The following is a 12,201-nucleotide window of genomic DNA, read 5'->3' on the forward strand; positions in this document are numbered from 1 at the left end:
CCCTCAACTTTAACAAGATTCCCAGTACCTGCACTGGCCACACAGCCACACAGCATGATGGAACCACCTCCAAATTTTACTGTAGGTAGCAAGTGTTTTTCTTGGAATGCTGTGTTCTTTTTCAGCCATGCATACCTCTCCTTGTTATGTCCAAATAACTCAATTTTAATTTAATCAGTCCACAGCACCTTATTCCAAAAAGACTCTTAAAAAAGTCAGAAAATCACATTGTCTGATTTTTTTTTTTTAATTTAATTTGAATTTTATTGCATGAAATAAGTATTTGATATAATAGAAAAACAAATGGTAAATGGACTGCATTTATGTAGGGCTTTTCCTTCTGTATCAGACACTCAAAGCGCTTTACAAATAATGCCTCACATTCACCCCGATGTGAGGGTGCTGCCATACAAGGTACTCATTACACACCAGGAGCAACAAAGGGATTCAGATTCTTGCCCAAGGGCCCTTAGTGATTTTCCAGTCAGGCTTGGATTTGAACCAAGGATGCTCTGGTCTCAAGCCCAGCGCTTAACCACTAGACCATCACCTCCTCAAAACAGACCTTAAAATTTGTACAGAAACCTTCGTTCTCAGTTACAGAGGTGAGACGTTTCCTGGCGTTCTTGCCCAAGCTAGCACACAATGCAGCAGGGATTTTGGTCCACTCCTCTATACACATCTTCTCGAGATCTTTCAGTTTTTGAGTTTCGGCTCCCACCAAAGATTTTCTGACGAGTTAAGGTCTGGAGACTGGCTCGGTTACTCCAGGGCCATGCAGTGCATCTTATGGAGCTGCTCCTTAGTTGTCCTGGCTGTGTGTTTTGGGTCATTGTCATGCTGGAAAACCCAGCCACGACCCATTTTCAATGCTCTTTCTGAAGGAAGGGGGTTGTTTGCCAAAATCTCATGATACATGACCTCATCCATCCTCCCTTCAATACGGTGCAGTCATCCTGTCTCCTTTGCGGAAAAAGCACCCCCAATAACGATGTTTCCACCCCCATGCTTCATGGTTGGGATGATGTTCTTGGGGTTGTTTTCATCTTTCAAAAACGACGAGTGGAGTTGATACCAAAAAGCTTATTTTGGTCTCATGTAACCACATGACCTTTTCCCATGCCTCCTCTGGATCATCCAGATGGTCACTGGCGAACTTCAAATGGGCCTGGACATGTGCTATCTTGAGCAGGGGGACCTTACTGACCTGCAGGATTTTAAACCATGACAGCATCATGTGTTACTAATATAATCTTTGCAACTGTGGTCCCAGCTCTCTTCAGGTCATTGACCAGGTCCTCCTGTGTAGATCTGGGTTTTCTCAGAATTATCCTTACCCCACGAGGAAAAATCTTGCATGGAGCCCCATAATGAGGAAGATTGACACAGCTTGTGTTTCTTCCACTTTCTAATAATTACCTTCTCACCAAGCCGCTTGCCTATTGTCCTGTAGCCAATTTTAGTCTTGTGCAGGTCTACAGGTTTGTCTCTGGTGTCCTTAGACAGCTCTTTGGTCTTGGCCATGGTGGATAGGTTGCAGTGTGATTGAGTGTGTGAACAGGTGTCTTTTATACAGGTAACAAGTTCAAACAGGTACAATTAATACAGGTAAAGAGTGCAAAATAGGAGGGCTTCTTAAAGAAAAATTAACAGGTCTGTGAGAGCCAGAATTCTTGGTAGGTGATCAAATACTTATTTCATGCAATAAAATGCAAATTAATTATTTAAAAATCATACAATGTGATTTTCTGAATTTTATTTTTTTATTTTTTAGAGTCTGTCTCTCACAGTTGTAGTGTACCTATAATAAAAATTACAGACCTCTCCAGGGCTGGATCCAGAGTGAAAATCTGACAGATGCATTTTTGCCCAATGATAAAATAAAAATCGTACGCGTCTTGTTATTCAATAATCTTCATTCTTTTATTCATGTGCAACATACACTGTCACACTTCTTTTAATATATTTATTATACTTCAAAACACTATAACAAAAATTGACTGCAAACAGGATCAAATACGTGACCTTCTTTTAGTTCCTGGGAGGGGTACTAGATAGCGCTCCAACTGGGGACTCCATTGTTCGCCTGGGGGATTTCAACATCCACGTGGGCGGCGACAATGAGACCTGGAGGGGGGTGATCGGGAAGTACGGCCTCCCTGATCTGAACCCGAGTGGTGTTCAGTTGTTGGACTTCTGTGCTAGTCACAGTTTGTCCATCAAGAACACCATGTTCGAGCACAAGAGTATCCATAAGTGCACGTGGCACCAGGACACCCTGAGCCGGAGGTCGATGATCGAGTTTGTAGTCGTATCACCTGACCTTCGGCCACGTGTCTCAGACACTCGAGTGAAGAGAGGGGCAGAGCTGTCGACCGATCACCACCTGGTGGTGAGTTGGATCCGCTGGGAGGGGAGGAAGCCGGTCAGACCTGGCAGGCCCAAGCGTATCGTGAGGGTCTGCTGGGAACGACTGGCGGAACCCTCTGTCAGCGAGGTCTTCAACTCCCACCTTCTCCCAGATCCCGGGGGAGGTTGGAGACATGGAGTCCGAGTGGACTATGTTCTCCACCTCCATTGTTGATGCGGCCGCTCGTAGCTGTGGTCACAAGGTTTCTGGTGCCTGTCACGGTGGCAATCCCTGAACCCAGTGGTGGATGCCGGAAGTAACGGATGCCGTCAAGCTGAAGAAGGAGCCCTACTTATCTTTGTTGGTAGGTGGGACCCCGGAGGCAGCTGACAGGTACCGGCAGGCCAAGTGTGCCGCAGCCTGTGCGGTCGCAGAGGCAAAAACTCGGGTCTGGGAGGAGTTCGTGGAGGCCATGGAGGAGGACTATCGGTCGGCCTCGAAGAGATTCTGGCAAACCGTCCGACGTCTCAGGAGGCGGAAGCAGCTCTCCACCAGCACTGTTTATGGTGCGGGTGGGGAGCTGTTGACCCTAACTGGGGATGGTGTTGGGCGGTGGAAGGAATACTTCGAGGATCTCCTCAATCCCATCGTCACGTCTTCCGAAGAGGAAGCAGAGACTGGGGACTCAGAGGCGGACTCATCCATTACCCAGGCCGAAGTCACCGAGGTGGTTAGAAAGCTCCTCTGTGGCAAGGCTCCTGGGGTGGATGAAATCCGTCCTGGGTACCTTAAGTCTCTGGATGTTGTGGGACTGTCTTGGCTGACACGCCTCTGCAACATCGCGTGGCGATCGGGGACAGTGCCTCTGGATTGGCAGACCGGGGTGGTGGTCCCTCTGTTTAAGAAGGTGGACCAGAGGGTGTGTTCCAACTATAGGGGTATCACACTCCTCAGCCTCCCCGGTAAGGTCTATTCCAGAGTACTGGAGAGGAGAATTCGACCGATGGTCGAACCTCGTATTCAGGGGGAGCAGTGTGGTTTTCGTCCTGGTCGCGGCACACTGGACCAGCTCTACGCGCTCCATTGGGTGCTCGAGGGTTCATGGGAGTTCACCCAACCAGTCCACATGTGTTTTGTGGATCTGGAGAAGGCGTTCGACCGTGTCCCTCGAGGCACCCTGTGGGGGGTGCTCCAGGAGTACAGGGTCTGGGGTGCTTTGCTAAGGGCTAGCCGGTCCCTGTACGACCACAGCAAGAGCTTGGTTCGCATTGCCGTTAGTAATTCAAACCTATTTCCAGTGCACGTTGGCCTCCGCCAGGGCTGCCCTTTGTCACCAGTTCTGTTCATTATTTTTATAGACAGAATTTCTAGGCGCAGCCAGGGTGTAGAGGGGGTCTGGTTTGGGAACCACAGGATCTCGTCTCTGCTGTTTGCCGACGATGTGGTTCTGTTGGCTTCGTCAAATCAGGACCTTCAGCGTGCACTGGGGCGGTTTGCAGCCGAGTGTGAAGCGTCCGGGATGTAAATCAGCACCTCCAAATCCGAGGCCATGGTTCTTGACCGCAAAGGGGTGCTTTGCCCTCTTCAGGTTGGTGGAGTGTCCTTGCCTTAAGTGGAGGAGTTTAAAAGTATCTCAGGGTCTTGTTCACGAGTGAGGGATAGATGGAGTGTGAGATCGATAGACAGATCGGTGCAGCATCTGCAGTGATGCGGTCGCTTTATCGGACCGTCATGGTGAAGAGAGAGCTGAGTAGGGGGGCAAAGCTCTCCATTTACCGATTGATCTACATTCCGATCCTCACCTATGGTCATGAGATTTGGCTCATGACCAAAAGAACGAGATTGCGAGTACAAGCGGCCGAGATGAGTTTCCTCCTCAGGGTGGCTGGGTGCTCCCTTAGAGATAGGGTGAGGAGCTCGGTCACTCGGGAGGAGCTCGGAGTCGAGCTGCTGCTCCTCTACGTCGAAAGGAGTCAGTTAAGGTGGCTCGGGCATCTTTTCCGGATGCCCCCTGGACGCCTCACTGGATTTGGAGGAGGCCCCGGGGAAGACCCAGGACATGCTAGAGGGACTACATCTCTCAGCTGGCTTGGGAACGCCTTGGGGTTCCCCCAGAGGAGCTGGGGGAGGTGTGTGTGGATCGGGAGGTCTGGGCGGCTTTGCTTGAGCTGCTGCCCCCGCGACCCGACTCCGCATAAAGCGGAAGAAAATGGATGGATGGATGGAAGGATCAAATTTATTACCAAAATCTTTCATTTATACCTGAATCTATATTTGATTTTTTTTTCAATTGATAAAATCAATAAAATTATGACTGCTTATATTCCTAAACTTTATATTCCTTAAACTTTGGACATAATAAACTCTACATGGTGGATCCTTGATCTCTGGACATAAATAAACAAATAACAGGAAGAAACAAAATCTGTAGTTTTTGTTAAAAGCATTTCCTTTCAGACATTATTGGCATGAATGTCTTTCCATATATCTGGGCTGAGCTCTTACAGCTGCTGTGCTTCACTTCAGGATGTAATTTGTAAAGAAATACAGCACGTTTCATTTTGGGAGGAAAAAAACGTTTTAGTCGATTGTAGTTTCTTGTCTGTATTACAGTGTTTGGAAAGAGGTGTCATTTTATTTAAAGCTTCAATTCATTTTGAAGTTATTAATTCTGACCAGACTCTGTCTCGGCAGAGAGCCGCGCAGCGTTTCGAGCTGTGTGAACGGAACGGAGGACGATTCTTGTTTCTTGACTGCAACAAGACAAGAGTCCCAGTTAGTGACTTTAATACACACAAAAGTGACTCATGATATTTTAATGGCTTTGAGAGGGGTTAAGAAGCGGACTTACCGCTTCTGAAGAGCAGCAAATCAAAGAGCCAGGAGCCATTGAATCGAATAATTGCTTCAATGGTTCACGGCTTCAAAGTGGAGTCGCGCTGCAGAAATGGTTGATTACAGAGCCGCTGCAGACTAAACCCTGAATATCCAACTTTATTTGTACGTCCGTATGACTCTGAAACTCAGGAAAATCCGTATAATTTATAGACTATAGGTTGACATGAAAACCAAAGCTGTGTTCACCGTGGGGACACATTCGGCACTATTCAGGATTATTCAAGATTTTTTTTTTTTGTTTACCGATGATGAACGATGCGTAAAAAAAAATTTGACCAATGCAACTGCATCGGTCCAAACCGGTCTGGATCAGGGCCTGCTCTCCGTTCATGTAAAAATTGACAGTGGATCAAATACTTATTTGCCTCAGAGTGTGTGTGTGTGTGTGTGTGTGTGTGTGTATATATATATATATATATATATATATATATATATATATATGAAATCAGGAGAAGGGTACTTTTTGACATGACACTACCTCAAATTTACATGGTTTCAAAATGTCATTGGTCCAAGTTTTTTAGTTGCAAATGTACAAACTGCATGTTTTTCCAGCTGAATGCTTTTATTTATACGGATTATTTTGTGTCCATCATGGCTGTTTGTGAATTTAGTATTTTGAGTGCAGTGTTTATAACGACTAGGCCTGTCGTTCAGGTCCTGGATTTTACTGTTCAGGGGTAAAACTTAAATGAATTCTGGCTGATGTGTAGACTGTGTATGTGTGTACATTGTAGTATGTGTGTCTCATAACAGAATGTACTCTGCCTCTGTAACTGTGGTGTAAATTTTTTTTTTTCTTCCAGTGTGTTTCGAGTTATACAAAGCCGTATGTCCACAAATTGTTGCAGTAAAACATGTTGGTGGTTCTTCCACACTGTGTGGCTGCTTTACACACTCTGCTGATACTGCTAATACTGAATGCATCAAAGCAATGATTAAATCAGAGGTCTAACAAGGTGTTTTAAATCCAAATGTGTCAGAACACCAGGTCTGAGCTGGACAACGACTCAAAGCACACATCCAACAGCACCCAATAATTGTTGAAACCGAACAGAAAGAATGGACCATTTTAAATTGGCCACGATCTCCAACCCCAATTCCAATAAAGTTGGGACGTTGTGTAAAATGTAAATAAAAATAGAATACAATGATTTGCACATTTAAAAAAAGCTGTGACAGTGGTATGTTTACCACTGTGTTACATCACCTTTCCTTCTAACAACACTCAATAAGCATTTGGGAACTGAGGACAATTGTTGAAGCTTTGTAGGTAATAAGCTGGGACGTCCCTGAAAAAGACGTGGCTTGGATGGCAGCATGTGTTGCTCCAAAACCTGGATGTAGCTTTCAGCATTGATGGTGCCATCACAGATGTGTAAGTTGACCATCCCATGGGCACTAACACACGCCCATACCATCACAGATGCTATCTTTTGAACTTTGCGCTGGTAACAATCTAGACGGTCTTTTTCCTCGTTTGTCCTGAGGACACGACATCCATGATTTCCAAAAACAATTTGAAATGTGGATTCATCAGACCACAGCACACTTTTCTATTGTGCGCCTGCCCGTTTCAAATGAGCTCGGCCCAGAGAAGGCGGCGGCGTTTATGGATGTTGTTGATGTATGGCTTTTGCTTTGCATGGTAGAGTTTTAACTTGCACTTGTAGATGTAGCGATGAACTGTGTTAACTGACAATGGTTTTCTGAAGTGTTCCTGAGCCCACGCGATAAGATCCTTTATACAATGATGTCGGTTTTTAATGCAGTGCTGCCTGAGGGATCGAAGGTCACGGGCATTCAATGTTGGTTTTCGGCCTTGCCGCTTACCTGTAGAAAGTTCTCCAGATTCTCTGTATCTTCTGATTATATTATGGACTGTAGATGATGGAATCCCTAAATTCCTTGCAATTGAGCATTGAGAAACATTGTTCTTAAACTGTTGGACTATTTTTTTTTTCATGCAGTTGTTCACAGAGTGTTGATCCTCACCCCATCTTTGCTTTTGAATGGCTGAGCCTTTTGGGAATGCTCCTTTTATACCCAATCATGACACTCACCTGTTTCCAATTAACCTGTTCACCTGTGGAATGTTCCAAGCAGTTGTTCTTTGAGCATTCATCAACTTTCCCAGTCTTTTGTTCCCACTGTCCCAGCTTTTTTGAAACGTGTTGCAGGCATCCATTTCAAAATGAGCAAATATTTGCACAAAAACAAAAAAGTCTATCAGTTTAAACATTAAATATCTTGTCTTTGTGGTGTATTCAATTGAATATAGGTTGAAGAGGATTTACAAATCATTGTATTCTGTTTTTATTTAAATTAAAATTAGGAGGGCACTGGTTAGGTTTAAAACTCCAGCTTTTGTGGCTTCGGTTTTATTCTTCTCTACAAGAGTCAAGACAGAAGTCAGACTACCAGAGCAAGAATTTTAGCTGAGGAAGCTTCTGCGATCTGAACCGAAACGTCCTCGCGTCAAGCAACCTAGTCCAGTCGAAGATTCAAGCTTCTCTACTATGGAAACCACCTGGACAACTGAGAGCCTACACAGAGTCATGTAATGTAGATGAAACTGGAAAGGGAGCATGTTTCTCATTTTTGCACCATGGGATTCCACTGTTTGTGTGTGTGTGTACGTGCGTACCTCTGTTTGCACAGAGGGAGGGTGTGCTCTTCTTGTCATCAAATTTAATTACATATTACACAATTACATATTTTTCATATGAATCTTTTGATCTTTCTCTGTTGTATTTGCTCAGTGATGGGTTAATTGGCAGTTAAAATAATTGGAACGTCAACGCCTGTTTGTGTTCTATTATGTCTGCTGCTCGTTAATGCTTTGGGTGTACTGAATCTGGTTCTGTTGTGGTCCGCTGCATTTTAAATTTAGCGCTTTTTCCTTGAGCTGTTTTAGAGCACATCATTAACCTCAGAGTACCTGGATACGTGTCTATATTTAGAAAATAGTTAAGTATCTAGGGTGTAAATCAAAGTGAATTTCTGCTCTGTTCCAAACTTGCCAGTTGTCTGCATGATATGTGACAAGTTTAACCAGTATTACTTGGTTGTTGTGTATGTCTGAGAAGAAAAGCCGTTGTGTTCAGATGTCCAGGCAGTTTGTAGTAAATACCTTGCCTTGTTTCTTCGGGCCCCTTGACATATCGTGTAAATTTGGTCAAAGTGCGCACGAAGTGTGCTTGAAGCAGGAATTGTTTGCAGTATGTGTAAATTCGTAGCTGCCTCGTACACCTGTTGCTACAACTATTTGCGCACACCAGCGGCTGAAAGACAGAATGTGCGCTGTGCGAGCCCATTGAACTCTCTCACGGCAGGTGTCGGCCAAATTCCAGCTGACACCCACAAACATCTAACACCACTCGTGTGGCACTTAGAAAATGTGTGGCCATTTGCACTATCATCACAAAAACAGTCAGCAGACAACAGCTTTTGAGCTGGCTGTGAAATTTGTGTAAGTGCCCCACGAGTGTGGCTTTAAAAAAAAAAAAATTTTTTTATTCCACAGCAGCGGCACTATATGGTTCCACATGTACCAGCTCGTTTTTATTTTTTATTTATTCCACAGCAGCGGTGCGATGTGGTTCCACAGGTACCAGCTGGTTTTTGTTTTTATTTATTCCACAGCAGCGGTCCGATGTGGTTACACATGCTCCAGTTGTTTGCAATGTGTTCGTGTAGGAGCGTGAATGAATTCTTCGCAGCATGATTGTAAATGCCTGCCCATCGGCGAGATGTTTTCATGGTTCGCTTATTCGAACTGTTTCGCCGTAATTCGACCAAATTTACACAATGTGTGAAGGGGCCTTTAGGTTCACCATTGAACTGTTCTACATCTTGAGAAAAGGGCACATTTGTACTTGTGCTTTGCAATCTGATATTGACATGCCCAGTTGTGGACTGAGCAAATGGACATGGTGAGTTCAGTATTGAAGGTCATGTACTGGGGAAAGTGATGGCATAAAGGTAAGATTAGTGGACTTTTTTGACCAGTGGGTCAGAGGTTCAATCCTATGACTTGACAGAACAGCCTCATCCTCCTTTTCACTGCCATTGAGCAAGGTCCTTAATCCCCAAGTGGTTCCCAGTGTGAAATTAAACTTTTAGACCTCACATAATTTCTGAAAGGAGTTCAGGTAAGGATGTCAAGGTTGAAGACTGCACAATCATTATATTTCTGTCTTTTATTAAAGAGAAATTTTGAGAGTTGACTAACAATTATATAAATTATTTGACTTATCAATGCAGTAACTAATTAACTACTCTGCATCACATTTTTAGCTTTTGCTTTGCTGACTCGTGTTAGAGTCTACCCCACCTCTTGCCCAGTGACTGTTGGGTTGGGCTCTAGGTACCGATGCCCTTAATTTAAATTAGTGGGTATAGAATATGAATGAATGTCTCATGTTACGACTGGGAATGTTCTACCTTAAAAATATCGATAAGAAAAAACACTTTTATTCCATTTTTTAAAAAATGTAATAAAGTGTGTGTGTTTTTTTTATTGTTTAATGTGAACATCATATTTCCTGGACTATAAGGGTGTTTTCACACTTGGACCTTTTCAGCCCTCAAAATGAACTCAGATCGATGACTCCACATTTTTTGTGCACATGTGAACACTCTACCACTCAACTACGCTCAGACCCGTTTAAAATTAATCGAACTGTGAACACCTGGTCGCAGTTCAGTTCGATAAAAAGCCACAGTATGGTTCGCCTAATCTATATAATGCGAACACAAAGTGTGCTGGGTTCACCTTGCCATTTTTTATTCATTTGTAAATTTTGACACAGATGTCCCTGTGGCCAGAGCGCTCCTCTTTTTTGCATGCGTATGAAGTCCAATCTCTCTCTCAATTGCTCTCTGTGAAGTGACTGCAGCTGTACTCAGATTCAAACTTCAGAAAAATTAAGCAAAGCAGTGATTAAAAACAATAAATCCTACAGAGGTGCCTGTGTGCCGTTACTTCAGAAATTAACAGGGTTTTTTTTTTACAGATTAAAGGTTGTTTACTTCTCCATTTGGTATGCTGGAGGCGTGGCTTTCAAGCGAGTTGGGGTGGGGAGGATGGGGGTTCGACATTATGTCCGTTTAACGTTAATGTGTTTTTAGCCTTTTAAACATTATTTATAACCCATGTATAACGTCAAATGACCTCCAGATACAACATAAAATAACGGAATATGGCATATGCATCATATTTAACTTAAATTGCGGCTCCTACAGGAGATTACAAAACACTGAGTTGCTTTAATTTATTCTGCTGCTGTGTGAAAGACTGTGTGACAACAACCTAAGTCACACCTATCAAAAAATACCACTTGAAGGAGGGAAAGTAAAATGTATGTTACACCAGAGAAGTCGCACTTTTTTCTGCATTGGGAACTCCACTTTTTAAACACAGCACATGTGCACATCACATGTGCTGTTTTTAATGTAAGGCCTTTTAATTTACAAAATAAGCAAGATGCACAAATCTTCAATGGACATCATATTGGATGTCATTTGATGCCATTTCGACCACAAAAATATTAAATGAACACATTTGCAGAAGTGAACAGTGGATTTTTGCAGGAAGCCCTCAAATTGTGATGTGTGCCACAAGGACTTTTATATTTCAAAATGTCCAATGGACAACATATTGGATGTTATTTGACACAGATGAACAGGGATTACTGACCCACATCCTTGAAAAAAACTAGAATAAAAATGTGATTCCCTTTGATTTTTTTCTTTAATCAACTCTTTAATTTGGGATTTTTAATTGTTTTAATGTACTTTTATTATTGGATTTTCTTTTGTTTACCTCATTGATTCTTGGGAAAGCCTAATGTAAATGGTTATTGTTAATAATGAATGCATGATCTATATTATAATAGCCGAGTGATCTCTGTGTTGTGCGTGTGTGTGTGTGTGGCTCCTATCACGGGGAGAAACTGAGGAGAGCTGACATTTGGCGTTTGGTATACTTATGTGTTTTGGGTCAAGTATGAATGTTGCATAAAAGGGAAGTTGACAGGACTAATATTTTTGGAGAAATTAGCAATAGCAGCTAAGAGCATGAACAGTGGATGTGTGCTGCAATGCACCATGGGAGTTCGGGGTTTCAAATGTTGGTTTTTGTTAGTTTTACAGTGCTGTTCGTGTTATTGATTTATTGTGTTTTGTAGTTCATTGGTTTAGTCAATTTAGTTAAGTGTCATGTTGCCATTACTACAAGTGACTTAAGTGTCATCTTCCCATTACCATGAGTGACTTAAGTGTTGTGTTGCCGTTACCATGAGTGGGATCTGTATGTTTGTATGTAAAAGTATGTTTGTGATAGATTTAACTTCTTGTTATAATGGATCAGATGAGCTCCACTGTGTGTGCGCACTGACGCAATGACTGGCACTCAAGACAAGGATTTACACAGAACGCGAGCGCGCAAAAGAGTGATTTTGCAGACAATAATGGACGAACACAAAGTTAAAAGTTGGATCACCGGTGTCAAAATGAAGACGAACATTTATGCAGAATGCGAGTGTGCAAAAGAGTTATTTAGCAGACAATAACAGACAAACACAAAGTTAAAAGTTGGATCACTGATGTCACAATGAAGACAAGCATTTACGCAGAAGACGAGCACGCACAAGACCAATTTAGCAGATGAGAACGGATGAACACCAAGTTAAAAGTTGGATCGCTGGTGTCAAAATGACTGTAAGCCGCGGAAGAAATAAAGCCAGTGAAAAGAAGCACATTTAATAACTCTGGAACACAGATGAACTGCAGCTTGATGCACGGATGCACACACTGGCTGGACTGTGCAGGAGTGTCTTTTTTTTGGACTGTGTTTAAAAAATGTGACAGCATCTTGAATGGATGCTGTGAATTGAAAACCCACACTTTAAAGGGACCAAATGTGGGAGGGCTGGAGGTTTGGACCAAAC

The 12,201-nt window shown here is 43.1% G+C and overlaps 1 protein-coding gene across 1 annotated transcript in view; it reads left to right on the forward strand.

Annotated features, from left to right (window-relative positions):
* gnb1l (guanine nucleotide binding protein (G protein), beta polypeptide 1-like) overlaps nucleotides 1–12,201 on the forward strand; it is a 103,678-nt gene that overhangs the window by 78,216 nt on the left and 13,261 nt on the right. The gene's annotated exons all lie outside the window — the stretch shown is intronic.

Source organism: Thalassophryne amazonica, chromosome 5, assembly GCF_902500255.1.
Source record: "Thalassophryne amazonica chromosome 5, fThaAma1.1, whole genome shotgun sequence".
Taxonomy (NCBI): Eukaryota; Metazoa; Chordata; class Actinopteri; order Batrachoidiformes; family Batrachoididae; genus Thalassophryne; species Thalassophryne amazonica.